Source organism: Pristis pectinata, chromosome 3 (assembly GCF_009764475.1).
Source record: "Pristis pectinata isolate sPriPec2 chromosome 3, sPriPec2.1.pri, whole genome shotgun sequence".
Taxonomy (NCBI): Eukaryota; Metazoa; Chordata; class Chondrichthyes; order Rhinopristiformes; family Pristidae; genus Pristis; species Pristis pectinata.
In genome coordinates this window covers 94404462-94427960 of record NC_067407.1, presented here as the reverse complement: position 1 = coordinate 94427960, position 23499 = coordinate 94404462, and the positions used below count along the sequence as shown (strand labels likewise).

At 42.8% G+C, this 23499-nt stretch overlaps 1 protein-coding gene across 6 annotated transcripts in view; it reads left to right on the top strand.

Annotated features, from left to right (window-relative positions):
* b3gnt2b (UDP-GlcNAc:betaGal beta-1,3-N-acetylglucosaminyltransferase 2b) overlaps positions 1–23499 on the top strand; it is a 42974-nt gene that overhangs the window by 1332 nt on the left and 18143 nt on the right. The gene's annotated exons all lie outside the window — the stretch shown is intronic.

Sequence of the window (23499 nt, the reverse complement as noted above, 5' to 3'; positions counted from 1 at the left end):
CTTTGAAGGAACCATTAAAAGAATCACAAGAAAGGAAAAAAAAACAAGTTTCAAGGTTAATACAAGCGTGCGTGTTGGTCAAAGAAAATAATTTATGTTTTATGAAGGGGTTGCCTATATAGTGACTGGTAGATTTTTGAGATTGGTAAATTGAGGAATGAAGATAAATGCAATATCTGTTGTATATTGATAAATGAGAATCGTGTGTTAATTCTTTGTAAAAAAAAATCACACCTTTTAGATCTTGTTGAAAATGTCAGTGATTGATTCGCGGGTTCTTGGTTGTAAGTGTAACAGAAACCATGATGACATGCAAACGGATAGTTGAGGTTATGAGAATAATATCGTTTAATTTTTACGTTGTGGCTTTGATTTCAGTTTTTTCCCCCAGAATTTATGCAGTAGCATTTAAATGAGATGGTCATTTGCATCTGGTGAATGAAGAGGTGGTTGACTTTAGATAGAGCGTTAGGGTTATAAGTCACTATTATAGTGAACTTGATATTACTGTGGAAATTGCATACAAATATTTGGAAAAGCGTGGACTGGTTAGGGAATATCAGCATGGTTTTGTGTGAGGGAGGTCCTGTCTCTCAAATTTGAGTTTTTTTTCAGGAAGTAACAAAAAATGAGTGAGGGTAGAGAAGTGGATGTTATCTATATGGGCATGAGTAAAGCTTCCTCATGGTCAGCTGGTCGAGAAGATTAAGTCACTTGGGATCCACGGTAAATTGGATATCCGCAAGGATCAGTGCTGAGACCTCTTATTTTACATATGATCTGAATGAAAATGTAGGTAGTCTGATTAGTAAGTTTGCAGACAACACAAACAAAAATGGTGGAGTTGTAGATTGTGAGAAAGGATGTTAAAGAATACAGCAGGAAATCAATCAGTTGGAAATCTGGGGGGAGAAATGGCCTATGAAGTTTAATCTGGGCATTTGAGGTTTAACGTAAGATAAGATATCTTTATTAGTCACATGTACATGGAAACACACAGTGAAATGCATCTTTTGCGTAGTGTGTTCTGGGGGCAGCCCGCAAGTGTTGCCACGCTTCTGGCACCAATATGGTATGCCCACAAATCCAACTCCGTACATCTTTGGAATGTGGGAGGAAACCGGAGCACCCAGAGGAAACCCATGCAGTCGCGGGGAGAACGTACAAACTCCTCACAGATGGTGGCCGGAATTGAACCTGGGTCGCTGGCACTGTAATAGCGTTACGCTAACCGCTACATTGCTGAGGAGTATTGAGGGATCTTAGGGTGCAAGTCCATAACTCCCTGAAAGTAGCAACATGTGTGGATAGGGTGTTAAAGAAGGCATGCGGCATACTTGTCTTCATCGGTTGGGGCATCACCACATCACAGAAGGGTGTGGAGGCTTTGGAGAAGGTACAGAAGAGGTTCACCAGGACGTTGCCTGGATTAGAGAGCATTAGCTATTAGGAGATGTTGGATGGACTTGGATTGTTTTCTTTGTAAAACTTCACTTGTACAGCATGGTAACAGGCCCTTCTGGCCCAACGAGCCCACGCTGCCCAATTACACCTATGTTAACCTACTAACCCGTATGTCTTTGGAATGTGGGAGGAAATCGGAGCAGTCACTGGGAGAATGTACAAACTCTTTACAGACTGGTGGGAATTGAACCATGACTGCTGGCACTGTAATAGCGTTACGCTAACCGCTATGCTACCATGCCGCCCGTTTTTGCTGGAGCTTCGGAGGCTGATAGAAGTACACAAAATAATAAGAGGCTTGGATAGGACAGACTGCTAGAGTCTTTTTCCTGGTGTGGAAATATCAGATACTTGAGGGCATAGGTTCAAGGTGGCGGGGGGTGGGGGGGTGCGGTGGAATGTAAAGGAGGTTTGAGAGCTAAGGTTTTTTCTTACACAGTAGTATGTGCTTAAAACTCATTGCCACAGGAGCTGGTTGAAAGAGGTACAATAGTGATGTCTAAGAGGCATTTAGACAGACAGATGAACATTCGGGGAATAGACGGATATTGACTGTGTGCAAGCATCATGGTTGGTACAGACATTGTAGGCCAAAGGGCCTGTCCCTATGCTGTACTGTTCTGTTTTGTTGTAAGCTCCACAGCTTCACCCAGTATACACATTCTACTCCTTGCCTGACTTAATCTGTACTAATTTGGTTTACTGGACTTTAATTTAAGAAGAAAATCTACAGTGCACTCTACAGGCAGCATATTTCCACGTTGTTGAGATGTTCGTATGAAGTACTTTGATTTGTTCCATGCTCCTTCAGGTCATTGAACTTGGAGCTGCAGCTTCATTCTAATTTTTTTCCTGTATTTTCTTGGGTCCAAAGATTAAAATGACTTTTTTTTGTTTTTAAGGGTACTTTGACTCTTGTGTTTGAAGTGAGTTGTTTGTGTGCATTTATATTGTGGTTTGTGCTTTTGTTCCCCTTATCTGTATTGCATTAAATATGATTTGCAAATCTTGTTCACCAAAGGTAATTCAATTGAGCATTATCTCTCAGCCAGAAATCAGTTATTTACAATTGTGCAGCAAAGTAAATATCTGGGACAAGGAGGCTTGGTCAGGGTATGTTAAAGACTCTATAATTGTGATAATCTTCAAGAAGGGAGAAGACTGAGGTCATCACAGAGGGTTCTCTCTGCTGTCTGGCACATGAAAAGTCATTTTGAAGATCCTTATCAATTGTCACATCCCAGTGGCTGAAAAATTCCTCAGAGCCACAATGGGATTCCTAACCAGCAAGAGGTAAAATGGATGTGATTTTTTTTTATTGCATGAGAAATCCAAGAAAATGTGAAGAGCAGCATTAATTACTGTACTTGGCTTTAGTGAGGTTGAAATGGCCATCAACCCATAGGGATTGCGCAGAATCTTCAAATGTATCTGCCGGACACTAGCAATGTACAGTCTCCTGGTGTTCTGTGAGAGGGTTGTTGAGTTCTGGTGCACATTTTACCAGCTGGTGGGGTTAGAATCAGTCTCATTCCAGGGGTACAATTTACACCACACCATGATTTTGGAACTTAACTAAAGGGGACTGAAGAATCATCTTCAAATTTAGCTGAGCTCAGAAATTCTTCCCTATTCTATTTCTTTTATATGGTGGCATGCAAGTCATGATCCTAACCGGAGAGTCCACCACATTTCCAAATGGAGTGCAGACTGAGATCAATCAAGATTGTCTCACCACAGCAACCTTGTTCTCAACCTTCCTTGCTGCAGTACTGCACTTGATGTCCAACAAGCTTCCTGCAGAAATAGTTAATTAACAAGCGAAATGGGAAAATGTTCAGCCTTTATCACTGTACTCTAAAACCTCATTCATTGATTTACAATCCACAGGTGACTCCTGTGTATGTGCACACACATTGGGTGAGCTTGTAGATTCCTTCATTGAAGCATGGTTGGGCCCTGTATCAAACATCTTGAAGACAAAGGTCATCTACCAACCTACCACTGCTGTACAGTTACCCCTCCCCTCGTCACTGCACTACATCCCACCCCTCCCCTCCCCCACAATCAAGATACAGAACATGACTCTAGTAAACATGATTGATCTTCCATATCACGGGAGCCATCTCCTCGAATAAGGCAGACATGACGTTTGAAATTTGCCACGGCCTCCAGGGCATCATCACAGCTGTCAGATAACTGAAGAAAAATGTGTGTGAGGATATGAGTATATGTATGCATAGGTGCAATGGAAAACTTAGTTGCAGCAGTATCACAGGCACATAGCATCAAATACACAACATTCACAAGAAAAACTTAAACTATACAAGAAAGAATACAATTAGAACAGAGAAAAAACAAAGTCCATTGTAGTGCAAAGTAGTCAGTGTGTTCATACTGAGGTCATGATTCGGTTCGTGCTGGTTGGTTCAAGAACCAAATGGTTGAAGGGAAGTAGCTCTTCTTGAATCTGATGTAGGACTTCAGGCTTCTGTACCTTCTGCCTGAAGGTAGCTGCGAAAAGAAGGCATGGCCCTGATGGTGGGGATCTTTGATTATAGGTGTTGCCTTCTTGAGGCACTGCTGCATGTAGATACTACCGATGGTGGTGAGGGATGTGCCAGTGATGTGTTGGGCTGAGTAGTCCACTCCTCTCTGCAGCTTCTTGCATCCTGCACATTCAAATTGCAGTACCAGACCATGATGCAACAAGTCAGGATACTTTCAACAGTACATCTGTGTAAGTTAGTGTTTGGTGACATGCCGAACCTCAACCTGTTTTTTTTTAAAAAAAGTAAAGACGCTGGCGTGCCTTCCTTATGATTGCATCTATGTGTTGAGCCCAGAATGGGTCATCTGATGCGTTAACATCCAGGAATTTAAAGTTGTTGACACTTTCCACTGCCAGTCCACCAATGTAGACTGGCACATGTTCGCCTTCCTTCCCCTTTCTGAAGTCAATAATTAGTTCTTTAATTTTACTGCTATTGAGCAGAGGTGGTTGTTGTGGCACCACCCAATAAGGTGTCCTGTCTCACTTCTTTGTGCTAACCTATAGAGTGAAAGAGCAATACGGATACGGGCCCTTCAGCCCAACAAGTCCAAGCTGACTGTGGTGTCCACCCATCTGGTCCCAATTTCCTGCTTTCGGCCCATATCCCTCTAAGCCCCACCCCTGCATGTATCTATCTAAGTGCTTCTTAAATGATACTACTGTGCCTGCCTCAACCACTTCCCTTGGTAGCTCGTTCCATATACTCACCACCCTCTGCTTGAAAAAGTTGTCTCTCAAGTCTCCATCCACCTTATCTATGCCCCTTGTGACTTGATAAACTTCTGTCAGATCACCCCTCATTCTCCTGTGCTCTAAGGAATAAAGACCTAGCCTGGCCAACCTCTCCCTCTTGTCCTGGCAACATCCTCGTGCATCTTTTCTGCACTCTTTCTAGTTGAACCCACATCTTTCCTATAACAGGGTGACCAAAACCATGCACAGTACTCCCAAGTGCGGCCTCGCCAACGATTTGTACAACTGCAACATAATGTCCCAAATCCTGTACTCGGTGCCCTGACTGATAAAGGCCAGCATGCTAAATGCCTTTTTCACCACCCTGTGTGGTGGAGTTGCCACTTTCAACTAACTGTGCACTTGTACTCCTAGGTCCCTCTGTTCCATTACTCTCCCTAGTCCCCTACCATTCATAGTATATGTCCTATGCTGGTTTGACTTTCCAAAATGCATCATCTCACACTTATCTGTATTGAAATCTATTTGCCACTCAGCCCACTTCCCTAACTGTACTCTACAATAATATTCTTCACTATCAACAACACCTCCTAATTTTGTGTCATCTGCAGATTTACTGATCAAGCCTTGTGCATTCACATCCAAATCATTATATAAAATAATGAACAACAAGAGTCCCAACACTGACCCCTGCGGCTCACCACTAGTCACCGGTCTCCATTCCGAGAAACAACCTTCAACCACCACCCTCTGCTTCCTACCTCTGAGCTAATTTTGAATCCACCTAACTCGCTCTCCCTGGATTCCACGGGATTCAACCTTCCAGACCAGCCTGCCATGCTGGACCTTGTCGAAGGCCTTGCTAAAGTCCAAATGGACAACATCCACTGGCCTTCCCTCATCTACGTTTTTAGTTACTACTTGAAAAATCTCAAAGGTTTGTTAAGCACAACTTTCCACACACAAAGCCACGCTGACTCCTAATCAGATTCTGTCTATCCACATGCTGGTAGATCCGGTCCCTCAGAATTCCCTCCAGTAACTTCCCCACTACTGACATCAGGCTGACTGGCCTGTAGTTCCATGGCTTGTCCTTGCTACCTTTCATTTAAACAATGGAACAACATTAGCTGCCTTCCGGTCTTTGGGAACTTCATCGTTAGCCACTAGTGAAGCAAAAATCTCCTCAAGGGCCTCCGCAATTTCTCCTTGTCACCACCTGTGATTCAATCAATTACAGAGATGTCGTCAGCAAATTTGTGTATCGCATTGGAGCTGTGCTTAGCCACATAGTCATGTGTATAGAGAGTAGAGCAGGGGGCTAAACATGCAGCCTTAAGGTGCACCTGTGTTGGTGGTTAGTGAGGAGGGAATGTTGTTACCAGTCCTCACTGTTGAGGTCTGCTGATGAGGAAGTCAAGGATCCAGTTTTACAGGGAGGTAGAGGCCCAGGTCTTGAAGTTTGATGATAAGTTTGGATGGGATGATTGTGTTGAACACCGAGCTGTAGTCGATGAACATCTGCCTTCATTGGCATTACTGTTGTCCAGATTATCCAGAACTGAGTGGAGAGCCAGTCAAATAGCATCTGCTGTTGATCTGTTATAGTCGTAGGCAAATTGAAGGGGATCCAGGTCATTTGAGGCTGGAGTTGATTTGTGCCATAACCAATCTTTCAAAGCACTTTATTACAATGTATATTAGTGCAACTGGATGATGGTCATTGAGGCAGGTCTCCACACTCTTCCTGGGCACCAGTACAATAGATGCCTTTTTGAAGCAGGTGTGAACCTCAGACAGCAGAAATGAGAGGTTGACTATGTCTGTAAATACTCCAGCCGGATGATCCACACAGGTCCTTAATATTCGACCAGGTATGCCGTCTGTACCGGATGCATTTTGTAGGTTAACCCTCTTGAAGGATGCCTGGAAATTGGCCTCAGAGACTGAGATTACAGGGTCGTCAAGCATCTATACATGATTCCAGTTGAGTCTGAAGTTGCCTTTTTGCATTCGTATTGGTCTTTTGGCGGTCACACTTGGACAACTTATATGATTCTGGGTTGTCAGCCCTAAATGCCACAGGTCTAGCCCTCAGCAAATTGCAAATCTCCTGGTTCATCCAGGGCTTCACGCATGTCCTTAGGAAATCGGTGACAACTGTGGCATATTCATTTCAGTCCACTGACAAATTCTTGACCGTGGTCCAGTCAACTGACTTGAAGCAATTCCAAATTCGCTTCTCCAGCTCTTCATAGTCCCCTTCACTGGTGGCACTCTTCAGTCTCTCTCTGTACACAGGCAGAAGTAGTACAGCCAGGTAGTCGGATTTACCAAAGTGCGGGTAAGGGATGGAGCAGTAGGTGTTCCTGATGGTGATATAGCAGTGGCCAAGTGTGTTGGGTACTCAAGTGTTGCAGGTGATATGTTGATAGTAGTTGAACAGAGACTTCTTCAAGCTGGCCTGATTCAAGTCTTCTGCAATGATGTGACAGGTGTTGGGGGTTTGCTGCTTCATTCTTAATGATTATGGCACTTCGTTCCTCAAGTGCTAGCTTGATGCCTGCCTGAGGTGAGATGTAGAATGTAGTCAGGATGACAGTGGAGAACCCTCTTGGTAGGTAGAATGGTCTTAGTTGGCACGAGGCTTGTGGTCTGTTGAGCAGCAATGATCCCTGCCTTTCTGTATGCTTCAGTGACGAGGGCAACCTGAAGTAGGCATTGCAGACCTGGAGATGTATTGCTAATGCTCAGAAGAGTTATTTGTGCCATCTTCGGAGCAAGTTTACAGTGTCATAACTTTTCCATGTCTATATTTTCTATTTCCAACATATTTTCTATTTCTATTAGCCCAAAGGATGTTAGCTAAGTGCAGCATTCTATATCCCAGCAGTATGCCATATGCAGTTTTGTGGCACTTGTATTACTATTTAAAACAACCTGAAATTATCGCTCTATGACACGTTTTATTTTGTAAGTACAAATTTTCCCTCTTGACGAAATATTTTTGGACTATGATGCTGAGGGGGTGATTTCTGGACCCCTGTCAATTCAGAACATTATTTGGAGTTGTACACTGTATGCAGATGGTCCCCTATTCTGGTACGGACACAGTAGAGACACATTTTCCCATAATGAGGAAGCTGAAATTGTCTTGAATACTTGATTCCTGAGTGCTGTGTGTTGATTTTTATTACACCCTGCTCGGCATCAGTTTCCACTGTTCAATTAGCTTTTGAAGATTTATAGAGAGGGGGATAAAGGATTTTAAAAAAAAGAATAATGGACTTTACATTTAAGACCCAAGGTGATTGTTGACTGAAAGCTTGGTGAAATGGAACCTTTTCCCAGAAGATGTTTAGAAGAAAAGAGATGGAGGGCTTTTGGCAGAAAGCTAACACTGAGAGTGCTTTAGAACGAAACAGGGATGTAGAGGTCAGAATTGGAGGACCACCAAATGAATATTATTCAGGAGGCAAAATATTGGTGAAGTTGAGGCCTGTCTTGTTGCTGATAACTGTTAAGTCTAGCTTTCTTACTTCATTGCCAAGATGACAGTCCACAGAAATATTGCATCAGAAATATTACATTGCCTAATGTAACTGGATTTAGTTTGGCAATGTATAGGTTCCAGAATTTAAAATAAAACAGTCAATTTTAAATTTGCTCCAAACACAGATTCATATTTGGAACTAAACTTCTCTATGGGGTAACAGGAAATAAATACATTTGTCAAAGAAGTTGACTTGCAGTCAGTTAAATATTTCTAAGTGGCCAGAAATTTGTGGTGATGAGCAACTTGTACAACAGTATAACTTAGTCATAGTATATTGGGAAATCTTCCCACACTGGGTTGTGTTACTAGCTGGGCCACATTCAACCTGCATTATTGCTTTGGATGCCAGATCTTTGCTGACGTGGAGACAGACAGGCCTCTCCAGTTGCACAGATGAATCTGGTTTCTGCTGTCAGACTGTCCTCCCCAGCATGGCTTTGGACTGCCTCTCCTATGTTTTTGACTGACCTCCCTGCCCTGCTGTCAGACTGACCCCATTTCAATTGTCTCTATCTCCATTCTCTGTGCTTCATTGTTGTAGGCTTACAGAACCTGCATCCCACACTCCATATCCACACACTGCAGGTAAGAATGCAGACTTCAAGCTTTGCTTTTAAAACTTCACAACCTGAGCAGTGGAAAAGCTGGTAGGGGTGAAGGAGTGAAGGCTTGTCTATCTGCTGGATGATTTCAATTCATTGGTAACAGCGGTGGATAAATTGAGAAGGATCTCCAAAAACCTCTTAATCAGCTTCATATTACGTGCTGTGGAGTTTGCAGAAAGATGTGGGAATCACCGTGCTGAAGGAGTGTTTGGAATTAATGGAAAAGCCTGTTTATGGTCAGACGCAGAAAATATCGTTCAACTGGATTGAAGCCGACAAAGCATCTTGTTTACTTCATTCAAAGTCAGAAGAAAAGTTTGTGCAGAAAGTCGCTAAAGTGTGTCAATAAAACAGTTGTAGTAGCTGTTGTAACAGATAAGTGTGGAGTGAGGGGCTTTCCTTGCGAAAAACAATGTGGGATTCTCAAAAGCATGGCCATGGATAATGACAGTATGATGACTGAATTCCATAAGTTCATTATGAGAATGAGACCAAGAAAGGACTGAATTCAAGTTAGACCAGAAACATGGACTGGGTTCTGATATGTTTTGTTAGCACTCCATCTTGCACTGTTAAAAAAGCTGGTGAAAAGCATCCTGGGCAACTTGAGGGCATGAGTATTTTGTTTCTGCATGCAGACAGAACAAAATTGCAACAATTATTTTTTAAAGAAAGACTTTGCTACAAGGGAAGATATCTAGCAGTGTTATGTCACAGGTGCCTGGCAAAAGGTTAGACAGAGGAGTGGAGATGTTGGTTTAAAAAAAATTTGCAAGGAACAGAAGATCATGAAATGAAGAGAAAATACATGTTAATTGGTTTTGGTTCTCTTGGAGATCATCCTAGAAATTCTGTGTGAAGGTAACTGCAAGATAACAATGAAGTGGTCATAATTCCTTGAGCTCTGACGGGATTTTTACATTCTTCACATGTAGGAATCAACAGTCTTTTAAGGATTGAATAAAGAGGCGACGGCCATCCAATCAACTGGGTGGTATAAAGTTCACAATTTTTGTCAAATCTGGAAATGATTCACTAACTGGTGATGAATGGGGGAAAATATCCACGATGATCACATTAACATGAGGGGTTACAATACTTGATGATGACAGATATAATTTGTTAGAGTCAAGTTAAAGGTCAATTACAGTATTTACACATGGATACTGATTTTTTTTGTATTCAACAAAATGGAAAGTATCCAAATAATGCTCAGAATGTCTTGCAGTATCTTCATTGTAGCATGTATCTTCATTTTAATTTGTTATAACTCACAAGCTGTGAATTATGGTGAAAGTTGACCAACTATTCCTTGTAACCATTAAAATAGTTGTTATATTAACAGAATCATTGTTAGTTACATCATCTATTCAGTTGTTACCTTTGTTAGTCAGTCATTGTATTTAATGATATACTGGCATTTGCCTGGTGCAACATTTTGTTAGATTTTATTTCAGGCTGTTTATGCACTATGATGATGCATGGCATGTTCTTAGAATTTAATGGTTAATATTTTGGGTGAATTTTAATGCTGATTTGAATTTACAATTAGCACCCTTATTATGTGAGCATTAGCACTTTTATGCAAGAATTCTGAGCTTGATCTCCAAATTAAAAACAAATGGTTCAGAGAAAAACAGAATGATAACCCAGTCACGTTCCAGATACAGTAAAAACTCCGGTGATCCACTATTCCTCCTCCTCTGCCTCCGAGCCACCGCCTTCGGTAAGGAGTCCTCTTCACCCTTCCGATGACCTGTTCTCCCACCTCCAGCCCTCCTCTTCCACCTGGACTCCCCCACTGGGCCTTTTACCTTCCCTGGACCTATTCATAGCCAACTGTCAGCGGGACATCAGCTGTTTTGACTTTTCTGCTCCCCTCACCCCTTCTGAACGCTCTGCTCTCCACACCCTCCGTACCAACCCTGACGTAGTCATCAAACCAGCTGACAAAGGTGGTGCTGTGGTAGTCTAGCGTACTGACCTCTACCTTGCAGAGGCCAGATGCCAGCTCTCGGACACTTCTTCTTACCTACCTCTGAACCGTGACCCCACTGAGGACCACCAGGACATGATCTTCCACACCATCACAGACTTCATCACCTTGGGTGATATCTCCTCCACTCTCCTCTTCCCCCCCCCCACCCCCCAATAGTCCCGCAACCTAGGTCTGCCCACTTCTAGCTTCTCCCCAAAATCCACAAGAAGGACTGTCCTGGTGGACCTATTGTCTCCACGTCCTCTTGCCCCACTGAGTTCGTATCCTCGTACCAGGACACTATTCTGTCCCCCCAGTCCAATCCCTTCCCACCTACATCCGTGACACCTCGCACACTCTCCAATTCTTCCATAACTTCAAGGTCTCTGGCACACACAACCTCCTCTTCACCATGGATGTCCAGTCCCCATATACCTCCATTCCCCATTGTGACGGCCTCTACACCCTCTGCTTTCTCAGCCAGAGACAGAACCAGTCCCCTTCCACTAACACTCTTCTCCACCTGGCTGAACTTGTCCTCACCCTAAACAACTTCACTTTTGATTCCTCTCACTTTCTACAGACCAAGGGTGTAGCCATGGGTACTCACATGGGCCCCAGCTATGCCTGCCTCTTCATTGGCTACATTGAACTGTCTCTGTTCCTAGCCTACTCCGGTCCATTCCTCAATTCTTTCTCCGCTATATCGACCTGTGTATTGGTGCCACCTCTTGCACGCATGCAGAACTCGACAATTTGATAAATTTTGCCACTAATTATCACCCGACTCTCCAATTCACTTGAACTATCTCTGATACCTCTCTCTCCTTTCTCAATCTCTCCATCTCCACCTCAGGAGATTCCTTATCCACCGACATCTTCTACAAACCCACTGATGCCCACAGCTACCTCGATTACAGCTCCTCCCACCCTGCCTCTTTGCAAGGACAACATCCCTTTCTCAACTTCTCCGCATCTGCTCCCATAATGAGGCTTCCACTCCAGGACATCTGAGATGTCCAACTTCTTTACTAACCGTGGCTTCCCCCTCTACTGTGATAGAGCTCACACCCGTATCTCTGCCATTTCCTGCACCTCTGCTCTCACCCACCCCTCCCAGACCCAACAGGGATACGGTCCCCCTTGTCCTTCACATTTCATCCTACCAGCCTACGTATCCAAGACATCATATCTTCCCCTCCCCACCCCTTTCTGCCTTTTGCAGGGACCACTCACTCCACGAGTCCCTAGTTCACTCCACCCTCCCCACCCATCCTGCTCCCACCCCAAGGACTTTCCATTGTCCCTGCCATAGGTGTAACACCTGCCCCTACACCTGCATCCAGGGACCCAAACAGTCCTTTCAGGTGAGGCAGAGATTCACCTGCACCTCCCCCAATATCATCTACTGCATTCGGTGCTCCAAGTATGGCCTCCTCTACACTGGCGAGACCAAACACGGACTAGGTGACCATTTCGTAGAACACTTGTGCTCTGTCCGTAACTGTGATCTGCATCTCCCCATTACTGGTCACTTCAACTCCCCCCCCCATCACGGATTCACAGATATGTCAGTCCTCGGCCTCCTCCACTGCCAGGAGAATTCCAAACACAAACTGGAGGAACAGCATCTCATTTTTCGTCTTGGAACCTTGCAGCCTAATGGAATGAACATCAAATTCTCCCACTTTAAGTAAACACAACCAACCAACCTCCCTCCCTCCCCCACCCACAACCAACCATGCCTCTTCTTCCCTTTCCAAGCCTCTTTTGTTTTCCTCCTCGCCTATTTTTTTTCCTTCTCCTCCCCTCCCCCCATGCTGCCTGCTTCCATACCTTTGACCCATTCCCCGGTGGATCTGCTCTCCACTCCCCCACATCTGCCTATCACTCTCTCTGGCCTGCATCTACCTATCACCACCTTGTGCCCACCCTGCCTCCCCTCTTTGGTCCACCCATCACTGCTCTGTTTCTCCCCCGATATATGGGCTTCCCCATTTCCTATCTTCAGTCCTGAAGAAGGGTCCTGACCCGAAACGTTGACCTCCTGCTTTTCTCCACGGATGCTGCCTGGCCTGCTGAGTTCCTCCAGCATCTTGTGTTTTTTTTTTCATCTTGATTTCAGCATCTGCAGGCCTTTGTTTCTCTAATCCACTACCCACTGTTTTAAAATCCCAATGGTTCAGCATCTGGCTCACCAGGTAATGTTTGTTGGGTTCCCTTCCACCTCTCTGGGTCCCAAGTTTCTGCACTGCTCTTAAACTTACCAGGTCCACTGGGAAGTTTATTATAATACTGTGTAATATTTGAAAAATGTGAATTTGAAAATGTGTTGGGTATTAAGAGAGAACTTCCAACAGTCTGGAAAGCCTGCTGGCTTGGTGCCACCGAAGTCTGAAGTGCACTGGATCATTGAAGTTTTACTTTAGACGAGACAATTGTTCAGTTGTATTAAACTGCCAGAAAGAATATTGCAGTGATTATGTGAAATGTGAATGGGTCCCACCAGCAATGCCAGCATACACAAAATGAAAAATCTTTTCCTCAAGATCTATTTTCCTGCTTGTGTTTTTAATCAGCAGGACACTTTTTAGAAGAGTGTAATTCCTTTTTAAAAAGCTTTGTGGGCCAGTGTACATTGCCGCTCAATATGTACACGCTCTAATGACAATATCAAGACTTGTTGAATGTATACATTAAAAAAAATTAATTTGCAGTGTGGTATCCTTTATTATCTACCTGTCATGCATTAGTCCTAACTTTTTGTTTAAATGCATACAGATGTATTCATACTGAATAATCTAACCATTAAGTCTTTGTGTGAAAATTGTTTGTAGGACAGAGAGGAATTAAAACAGACTTCCAAAACCAAGACAGGTTCAATGGGTCAAATGCCCTCCTGAATGGCAACAATTCTGTTTTCAGGAGGGCATGTGGCTCACTCACCCGAATTTTGCAAATTCCTCAAGGTTTGGATCCCTTTTGTCACTGCCCCCACCCTTGCAAACCACCACACCACATTTATTCTTTGAGCCCCTTGTATCAATCCTGAAATGACGCCACTGAAACCAGGGACCTGGTGAGAGTGCTCTTTGGGATCTTGCTGTGTCCCAAAGGCTGAGGAACATTTTCTGAGAATATGATTAAGTGTTGTATATGAAGCCAACAGTGTCCCTGCCCCCACCACCCATCCCACCCACCAACCCCTTTCCTGCCCCACACCCTGCTTGAGAAGCCTGTCGCCTTGAGTGAATAGAGTGAGAAAGGTCCCTGGTCCACCCTTCTCAATGACATAACACTGGGTCGTGTATTCAGCCTGGGTTGGTGCCTTATTTATTCTCCAGTGGGATGTAGCCAAGGTCAGCGTGCAATGACAATTCATAATTGTCCTTCAGAAGCGGTGTTGAGCAACTTTCTTGGAAGGGTCCCAACCCAAAACATCGACTGTCCATTTCCCTCCACAGATGCTGTCTGACCCACTGAGTTCCTCCAGCAGATTGTTTGTTGCTTCTTGAACCCTATCGGTACGCCTATCGTGAGTTAAATCAAGAATTGGATTTTGACCTCTTGGCAACGAAGCAACAATGCTATACTTGCAAAATCATGGTGATGTGGGGACAGAGGAAATGTTCCTGTTATACTGTTACCTTTTCCCTTCGAGGCGGTAGAGCTCATTGTTCGGGAGGTGCTGTCGGAGGAGGCTTGAGTGCATTTTGTAGATGGTACCCAACGTAACCACGGTGCACCGGCACAGGAGGGACTGAAAATTCAGAGTGGTTAGCTGAACACAGCCAGTCGTTTGTTATCTTGCCAAAATAGTTTTTGTGTGAAACAGTGTAGCAACTGTCAGCAGTGATGGGAATATCTGAGCCAAGATTGGCTTTGTGTGCATGTATGAGGGAGGACTGAGCTGTGATGGTGCTCTTAATCATAAGAGTAGATATATTTTTTTTTGTTGTCTTTCATATCCTCAGGACATTTCAAAGGCAAAGTACTTTTGAAATCTAAAACAATACTTGTTTGTTGTAGCAATAAAAGTCGCACAAAGACAGGTTCTGTATTATAGTCTGGGATTAAGAATACTGTGTTTCAACACTCAGTAAAAGTTCAGTGTTTAGTTTCCATGTTTATCTTTTGCTATTTTAAACATTGCTTAGTGTATCATTGTTTCACTTCACACCACAGTAGTGTAGCGGTTAGCGTAATGCTATACAGCGCCAGCGACCCGGGTTCAATTCCCACCGCTGTCTGTAAGGAGTTTGTATGTTCTCCCCATGCCTGCGTGGGTTTCCTCCCACATTCCAAAGACGTACAGGTTAGGAAGTTGTGGGCATGTTATGTTGGCGGCGGAAGCGTGGTGACACTTGTGAGCTGCCCGCAGAACACAACGCAAAAAATGCATTTCACTGTGTGTTTCGATGTACATGTGACTAATAAAGATCTTTCCTAATGTTTAAAGGATGCTACTCCACATGAGGCCGCACTGTCCTCAGCAGGTTCTGCTGTAGAATCACTTTGAATGCAATATGCTATTAAGTTTATTTTACTCTTTTTCGCAGGAAGTTTCTGAAAGTATGTCCATGGAAACTTTTTTGGGCTGAAGAATTATCTAATTACTGTCCAAGGGCTGAGAAGTTACAAATTCTAGTGGTTAAATCAGTATCAAATTAGGTAAGGAAAGAGTAGAGGAAGAAATTTGGGCGGGCGGGGGGTTGGGCGGGGGGCGCGGAAGAAATAGGCATTTTTAAAATTCTCAATTAAGCTTTGAAGGAATGAAACTTCACTGTTGTTACAGTTAATTATCAGTGTCAGTGAGGGTGATTATCAGTTATTAATAGGTATTAATTGATGGGGGATACCTGGGCTGCAGTGGACAAGACTTGACTTTCTTCAATAAGTTTATTTTGTATCTACTATGCATAAACAACTTCATGCTGCTTTCTGCGTGTCAACTGTAAGGCAGAGAGTGAAAGGCAGTTTCAACAAGCTGCTTATGCAGTGGAAGAACTCCCAGTATTTTATGCTGGAATTTCAAGTTTGGCCACAAACTTCCTTGCTTACATAAATAACATTGAGAGTAACATCTTAGCCAGTTTGTTTTTCTGTGAATTTTAAAAGAATATGGGTAAATTAGTCCACTTTCTGTGTATTAATGTGAGGATGGTACAAATGCACATTTTAAGCAAACATAAGTGTACAGTACTCACAAATTTCACTATCTTGCACTGTCTTATGGTTAGTAACAATTGTGTGTGCCTTAGTCTACACTTTTAACTTTTTTTGCTGATGGGTGAAATTAAGCAATTCTATTGCTCAGGGTAGATTCTGAAATCCATCATTTCTGACTCACCACATTGCTCGATAAATTCCCCTTCAATCCACCAGCTCTTTCCACCCCCCACCCCAACTTTCCATCTGCAAACCTTGGCTGCCCCATAACATCCTCAGCCACCCCACTTTTATCCCCTTCTGTTTCCCATTCCACTCCAAATTGCATGAATTTTATTTTTGTTGTATTGAGATATTGAATAAATGTTTACATGTTTCAATTCTTTTCACCCACCTCTCAGTTGTTGGCTATTTGGGGATTCAGGATGTGATGAGCAGTGATATCAGAGGTCAGTGCTGAGAGATTTATTAAGTACCCATCACCAACCACCTGTCATAACATCTGGTGCAGTCATAATGACAGTGACATTTATAGATGGGATTTCCCCAGAAGTAGTTTTGTGTGAAAGATTTTTAGGAAATTGAAACTCATCTGCAATGTAATTTTTTTTTTAAATTTGGCATTATGATTTGGAATTTTATGACCAAACTAGGAAATGTTTTGAAACTCCAAAACATTTACAGCCCTGGATTAGGGTTGTATTTGATAATAAATTGATGTGGCTGACTGCACAAAATACATGTACTAAAATTGTAATGTTTAGGGGAGAGTGAGGGAGCTTATTTTTGCACCTATGAGAACATTAGTGAAAATGGATCCAGCGAAATTATTGTCTCTGCTAGAATTGAATGATTTGCTCAAAAATAGTTGGTCCATCTGTTTTCTTTTAAGTATGTTCCATGAGTGGTGACATATGAGACAAGATCTGATTCATCAAAGACGTCCCACATAGCAGCAATGCCATGTACTTTGCAATACATGGCCTACTGTGAACATGTACACTGGGAAATAATGGTTAAAGGTATGTGCTGATGGGTTGAGCTGGTGCAGATGGATTAATTGAGGCCTGTGTACAGCTTAACAGACATGTTTAAGGTGGCTAATATTTTTGAGTTTTGAAATATGGTCTCATCTGGAAAATATGCAAAATTTGATCTGGATTTTGATGTTTCTCATTTTGCTGCACATTCTGACAAAAAAAATTGTACTTATTGAATGCCTTAGCACCTATCAGCATTCTTGATCATTTTTTTGAAATAGCTTATTCTGAGTAAAATGGGAAGTGATGGTTTTGAAAATGTGGCCAGGGTGGGTTGGTAAGGTGTGGTTATTTTTGTAAACAGGTCTTGTGCTAGGAAGATATGGCTGCTTGAAAGCCTGGGTTCAGCACTCATTTTTGTCCTAATTGTTCAGAACCGCAGTGTGAATTTGCTGATGGGATGCAATTTTTTGGAGCAGCATTTGTGGATTCTACACAACACCCTTATGAAGGTATGGAGGATTCTGACTGGCTCGGTCTTCGTAGTTTCGTCTTGGTCTCCTCCCATACTTCAAGGCAAGTCCTGAATAAGATGCCCACAACCTTTTCTCTGGTGGTCTCTATAAATGTCAATCACACAGTGCTCACCTCATCTTGGGTTAAGTTCTCAGAATTTTTGGAATAAATGTTGGAGTGTTTATGAAATCTTAGAGGTCCAGGAGACCCTTGTGATGTTTTACAGGCTCTTTAAATCTCCTGGAAAGCAGCATTTGAAGTCAACATCACACAACTAATTTACTCCCTTTTCATCTGGTCACTGTTTGGAGAGCACGGTTCTTCAAGTACTGGAAACAAACATGCTGTCAAGTAACAAGGGGGTAGTTTAACTTGCAACTTCAGTTATCCTCTGGGTTGCCATTCGTAGTATATGCTTCACCTCCGAAACTAAGACCACATCTGCTGTTAAAGTGGCACTTTGGTTCAAAGTATGATCGTAGTGACCTTGGAGGATAATTTACCTTGGAACATGTTGCCAAAAATAGTCCCCTCGGTCTTAAAGCACCAAGGTAGTGAAGGGATCAAGATCTACCTGTCAGTGCTTGTTTCCTACTCAAAACAACTTTTGTTACAGTTGAAGTGAAACCCACTTGTGTTACTGTTGTGCATGCAGTAAACCATGCTGCTCTTACACAGTTCTTCCAAATCCTTCCCTCCATTGCTCAGGTTAGAGATGTGCTTGTTCCCAATCTTGCCTGTCCATTGTCAGTGACATTACACAGGGTTGGGGAATCAAGAATTAGAGGGCATATGTTTAAGGTGAGAGAGGAGAGATTTAAAAGGGACTTGAGGGGCAACTGTTTTTACACAAAGGTTTGTATCTCTGGAATAGGCTTTCAGAGGAAGTGATTGAGGCAGGTACAATAACAACTTTCAAACGAAACTTGGACAGATACATTGATTGGAAAGGTTGAGAAAGCTGTGGGCCAAATGCTGGCAATGAGACTAGCTTGGATGGGGCTGGCATCGACCAGTTGGGCTAACGGGCCTGTTTCCATGCTGTATACCACTATGACTCTATATGAATTACTTTAAAAGAAACATTTCCTGGCCCCTGCCTTTCCTCCTCCATCTCTGCACTATTCTTTTCAAGATGCTTTGTGAGGATGGGATCAGGTTCCACATTTGAAGTGATGATGATCAAATTTGCCTCAGGACCAGCTCTCTTAGCACTTCCATCACATCCATGTTGCTAAGCTGAGATTCGGTATCCAATCAAGCAAAAGGAAGTGCAGGAATAGGTCAAGTGGTCCCTTGAGCCTGCATCACCATTCAGTGAGAACATGATTAATCTTGTATTGCAAGTGCATATTCCTACTTACTTTCCCAATCCCATTATTGATCTTAGTCTTGAATATACTCAACTGAATATGCACAGCTGGATTTATTCCACGGATGTGCAACCTCCAGGGTCAAGAAATTTCTCCTTGGCTCAAACTGAGTGACTCCTTATTCTGTAACAACTTCTCGGCACATTGATGCAAGCTCTGTATCCATCAATGCGATCACCCCTCATTATTTGAACTTGTTACGAGTGTAGGCCAATCCTTGTTAATCTCTTCTCAGAGGGCAAACCATTTATTGGAATCACTACAATGAATCTTACACTGTATCACCCATCGCTTGCAAAGCAACTATATCTCTTGGGAGATCAAACTTTCAAAGGGGCCTGTACTATTGTGGCAAAACTTTCTCACTGATTTATTTTGGCCACATTTCAATAAAGGCAAGTGTGTGAATTGCTTTCTGCATCTGTGTTAACTTCCTGTACTTCATGACTTGGTGCACCAAGATACTTCTGACCATCAGCATTTACACATTTCTTATTGTTTTAAAGATATTCTTGTATATACTTCAGCAATTTTTCCAAATAATGCTCCATTTGCCACCACCTTACCCACTCATTTGATCAATGTTTATCCTTTTGCAAACTCTTTATCAATTGTTATAGAATCACAGGACACGAATGACATAGGAGGCCATTTGGCTCATTGTATTCATGCTGATTGGAGAAAGAGCTACTCTGCCTAATCCCATTTTCCAACACTTGGTCCTGTATCCCTGCAGGTCTCGGCTTTTCACTCTCACGTCCAGGGACACTTTGTAAATGTGGTAATTGTTTCCAATTCTATCACCCTTACTGGTAGTGAGTTTCAGACCCCGACCACTCTCTATGGGGAGAAGATGCTTTCTTCATCGGAATGACTGATTTGAACAATTTTGAACAATACACAGGAAATGTCTTCTGCTCTTCTTTGAAATAATGCTGCGGTATCTTTCTTGAGTCCTCAGAGAGCAGATGTTACCTTGGTTTTAGTTTTGTCCAGAAGACAGCACATCTGACAGTGCAAGGCTCCTCTCTGCTGGGTTGGAGAGTTGGCCTGGAATTTCCTGCTGAAGTGTCAGGAGTGGGACTTCGATTTGGATCCTTCTCACTCAGCCAAAGCTGATGATGTAAAGCTTTCGTGCACTCCCAATTTACTACATTCTCCAGCTGCCTTGGTATCAATCTTTGTCTGGTTTTATTTCAATAAAGTGCTTTGTTATGTTTTTCTGCATTTTACATGCTAAACAAATGCAGTGCCTGTGAAATTTGTTCCTTATTCATTCATTGAATGTGAACATTGGCTGTTGTTGCATTTATTGCCCATTGATGATACCGTAGCGCAACAAATAGGTGGGGTAGAGGAGGGAGCTGAAAATGAATCTTTAGACTTGGAGGCTGAGTGTGATAATGAAGATAATGCATGTGACTATCCAACTATAATTACCTGATAAATACATACCATCTATTGGGCTGGGTTCTTGTTATCCTCCGTAGCATTGCTAAAGTGTTTGCCTTCTCAAATAGGGTATGCGCGGCACCCTATACCTTTTTATTCTTGCGGTTGGGGCCCTGGATCTAACGTGCAAAAACCTCCTTTAGCCCAGTCTACCTTGAAGTCCGCACAGTACCAGTCTATGATCTGGTGCTGGTGAGGATTGGATGGAGTGATGTTGCATTTTTCGGAAGTTTGGGTACATGGGAGATAAAGGTTAGGTTTTGTATTCAAAGTACTCAGAGGTGTGGCTTCTGGAAACAACTGCATTGTCATGCATAGTATTTGGAGGATTTGTCTGTAAAAAGCCAGACTGAAAGGGTTCTGCAGATCCTCAATGTTTTTCATTCCTGAGTGCTCTGGTGATGGGTGATTTCCCAACATCAGGTCTTTTAAAAGTTGGAATGCTGGGATCAGATATTACTGATGGACCAGTAAAGAGCATGGAAATCATACGCAAGCAGATATTGTTGCCAGGTTGCTTTCTGGCTCTGCCCAGTCCAAATATATCATAATATTGGGAGGAAACTGATGGAAGGTGATGGATTTGTGAGAAGACCAGAGTTACTCCTGATGCTGTCCTTAACTAACACCTGGAGCTGTCATTTGGAAGCAGAACTTGAGGGAAAGTAATCGTTACTGAAACCCTTGACCGGGTTAATTCTGTCTTTCATCACCCTTCTACAAACAGCCTGGTGGTCGTCATCTGTTGTCGTGAACTGGATCAATTAATGTGCTGTAGACCTGAGGTTAATTCCCAATACTGACAACCTCCAGTTTATGGCAATGAACTGCAGCATGACCATCTCTATTTATTATACTGATTTTTGTCAATATTTAAAGAAGATTTATCCAGAAGGCTAATGATTTGAACAACTGATTTAAGTTTCATTTGGTCAAAATTGCCTCAAAATGTCACAAGGACAGTTTCCTTGAGAGGTTTTACCAGCATTGCAACTTCAGATTTGTCTTGATTGATTCATTGCAGCCACTGCCTGTTGAATGTGTCATTTTTGGATTGTTTATCAATATAAAAGTTGATACAAGCTCAGTAAAGTGATTGAAGGAAACACAAGAAAACTTACATTTAAAAAAAAGTAAAAGATGAGGAAAATGAAACCATTATATGGTTGAAAGAATTATGTAGAAGTAAAATAAAGACTGCACTTGTTTTTACTTCCATCTCCCCATGTCCCCAGATTATTTTAATGTTACATATGTTGGAAAAGGGATCCATGACTACCACATATTCCTAACAAAGTAAAAGGAATCAATGGCTGTAGCATATTCCTAACAATTCATCAAAAGTAAGGGAAGGATTGCAGTACCCACTTGTACTTCTGGCCAGTTTAGTAGTCATTTCATTCCTTTTGAGGCTCCAAACATGTTGAAAGCCCTCCAATACCTTGGCAAGTTAATCATCAATGGAAAAATGCTGAATGGGATACTGACATTGCTCACCAGTTATTTCATTTGGGATCTGCCAGAACCACTCGCCTTCAAACTTAATTGTAGGTTTGGTCCAAACATGAACAAAAGAGCTGGGTTCCATGTGACTATGACTGTCCATGATGCCCAACCGTTTTCAGCTGTTTGGTTAGTGACCTCCCCTCCATTGTGTCAGCACTGGGGACATCTTGACAAACTCAAACAGTAGAGTTTGTACCTTGCCCTTGATTTTCAGTGGCATTGCCAATTCCAAATCTTACTTCATACACAATTCATAATTGGGTATCAGGAACTTTTATGGTGTCACAAGTGCTGTAGATACATAAGTATGTCTGTGATAGGCATCATCTGATGAGAGACTTGTATTGTGGTTCCCCAAAGCATTTCTACTGTTACAAGGCATATAAGGAATGTGAAAGGATACTCTGTATTTGCCTGTTGCTACACTTGCCTGGATGAGAGCATCTCCAACATACTTCAGAAACTTGACACCAATCATGACAAAGCAGGTGACTTGACTACTTCCATTGTTTTAATACTCTCTTCCTCTAATAGTGTACTGCACCCACAAACCCTTTACTAAAGTACTGCAGCAACTCTCCAAGGCTTCGTTAACATCATCTCTAAAACTTGTGACCTCTGCCACGTTGAAGAATGAGGGCAGCAGACACATTCACTGTGGTACCTGCTCATTCCTCAGTCACACATCATGCTGCTTTCAAAGGGTTTTGCTCTTCCTTTATTGCGACTGGGTTAAAATCCTAACAGTACTAACTGTGTCCTTTCACCACGTTACTGAAGAAGTTCCAGAATGCTCTCCTCCACCTTCTTGAGGGTACCTTGGGAGTAAATGCTGGCCTTGCCAGTTGATGCCCAATCCTGTGAAGTAAAAAAAATACATGTCCACTGGAGTCTGCTATTTGGTATTGGTTTATTATTGTCACTTGTACCGAGGTACAGTGAAAAGCTTGTCTTACAAACCGATCGTACAGGTCAATTCATTACACAGTGCAGTTATTTTGAGTTAGTACAAAGTGCATTGATGTAGTACAGGTAAAAACAGTAACAGTGCAGAGTAAAGTGTCACAGCTACAGAGAAAATGCAATAAGGTGCAAGGTCACAACAAGTGACGTGAGGTCATAGTCCATCTCATTGTATAAGGAAACAGTTCAATAGTCTTATCGCAGTGGGGTAGAAGCTGTCCTTAAGTCTGGTGGTACGTGCCCTCAGGCACCTGTATCGTCTACCCGATGGCAGAGGAGAGAAGGGAGAATGTCCCAGGTGGGTGGGGTCTTTGATTATGCTGGCTGCTACACCAAGACAACAAGCGGTAAAGACAGAGTCCAAGGAGGGGAGGCTGCTGTCCATGATGCGCTGGGCTGTGTCCACAACACTGCAGCTTCTTGCGGTCCTGGGCAGAGCAGTTGCCATACCAAGCCATGATACATCCAGATAGGATGCTTTCTGTGGTGCATCTGTAAAAGTTGGTGAGAGTCAAAGGGGACAAACCAAATTTTGTTAGCCTCCTGAGGAAGTAGAGGCGCTGGTGAGCTTTCTTGGCCGTGGCATCTACGTGATTTAACCAGGACTGGCTGTCGGTGATGTTCACTCCCAGGAACTTGAAGCTCTCAACCCTCTCGACCTCAGCATCATTGATGTAGGTGGGTGCATGT